The sequence below is a fragment of the Geospiza fortis genome, unplaced genomic scaffold (genome assembly GCF_000277835.1).
Source record: "Geospiza fortis unplaced genomic scaffold, GeoFor_1.0 scaffold140, whole genome shotgun sequence".
In the NCBI taxonomy this organism is placed as follows: domain Eukaryota; kingdom Metazoa; phylum Chordata; class Aves; order Passeriformes; family Thraupidae; genus Geospiza; species Geospiza fortis.
In genome coordinates this window covers 347,061-348,490 of record NW_005054459.1, presented here as the reverse complement: position 1 = coordinate 348,490, position 1,430 = coordinate 347,061, and the positions used below count along the sequence as shown (strand labels likewise).

The 1,430-nt window shown below is 52.9% G+C and overlaps 1 protein-coding gene across 1 annotated transcript in view; it reads left to right on the top strand.

Annotated features, from left to right (window-relative positions):
- The first annotated feature begins 682 nt into the window (after positions 1-682).
- The window catches only part of LOC102032024 (transmembrane protein 45B-like), a 6,566-nt gene continuing 5,818 nt past the window's right edge, over positions 683-1,430 (top strand). The window contains exon 1 of the mRNA XM_005427891.1: positions 683-725. The gene's annotated coding sequence lies outside the window, so the exon portion shown is untranslated. The remainder of the gene's footprint in view (positions 726-1,430) is intronic.

Here is a 1,430-nt window from a genome sequence, read left to right as displayed (position 1 = left end):
TGAGGTATTTATTTGCCTGAAGCACTTGCACTGCTCATGTCTGCAGTCATCAGTGGGATGGGCAGCAGCTTCAAGGTGGCTTGTGTCTGTGGTTGCTTGGTGAAGGGCAGCGTTGTTGTATTAGGGAGGAAAAGGAGTGGAAACAGGCTGCTGTGTCCTGCCTGCCCATCTTTTGGGGGAGAGAGGGCCATGGCCCACATTTCTCAGCTGCTGTGGGCTGGGTGGTGAAGCTCACAAAGGTTCTACTCTGGTTAGTGAGCTTCTGGCACAACATCTCCTGTCCTCAGTCAACTTTTATAAGATTGGACCCCCTAAAAGGTTATCATGTCCCTGGCAGCTGAGTTCACAGACTTCCAGCAGAGCCCTGTCAGACCTTACTGCTGCCTTCTCTCTGCTTGGCTCTTTCCCCAGTCATCCCCAGCCCCATCCTAACAACTGAATACACGTGGTTGCCATGGGAACAGGAATTGGCTGCTTATTCTGATTTTTGTGGCAAACTCCAGGAGAGTTGTTGGCTGTTTTTTTAATAGCAGACAGGAGGTGGCCCAGGTTGTGAAAGGTGGTTGACTCAGGGTGCTTTGAACTGGCCCATGGAATGTTCAGCTCCAAACATCCTGTCTGAGGGGCACCTCCCCATGGTGGCTTCTCCCTTTATCTGCCTCTTCTGAGTAATAACCTCCTTGCTGACACATCTGAAGAGGGAGAAGGACAGGCAGGAGTCACAGGTAAACTCTTCCATCCATACATTGGTGATCAGCTGTGCCATGGCTGCTGGAACTTGAAAAGAAGGAACATGGGAAGAACATCCATGAGAGACAAGGGTTCATTGTGATGACAGCTGTGGGTGAGGCTGGTGGAAGTGGTGCTGATGGTGCCAGAAATCTCTGGCTTTAGCCATTTTTGTGGGGGATTATTGTGTTTTGGAGCTGCATGATAGCAGAGGAGGGAAGTTGTTCAGCCTGAAGAGGAGACGGCTCTGGGGAGCCCTTAGAGCCCCTTCCAGTGCCTAGAGGGGCCCCAAGAAGCTGGAGAGGCACTCCTGGAGTGTCAGGACAGGGGGAATGGCTTCCCAGTGCCAGAGGGCAGGGATATATGGGATATTGGGAAGGAATTCTTCCTTGTGAGGAAGGTGAGGCCCTGGCACAGGCTGCTCAGGGAAGCTGTGGCTGCCCCTGGATCCCTGGAAATGTCCAAGGATGGAGGAGGAGTTGCAAAGAGAAGACCCTCCCAAATGTCTGTGGCCAGGTGCTGAGCTTGTCCTCTGCACACAAGCTGGCTGTCCCGAAATGCTGATGGGTGCTTGTAGGGAATGCTGGCGTATCCAGAGGGACAGCAGCAATCCCCTCCACTAGAGCAGGTGGGGTCAAAATCATGGATGGTGATGGATCTGGAGCTGCAATGGCTCCAGGGTAGAGCCTGGAAGTTGGGCA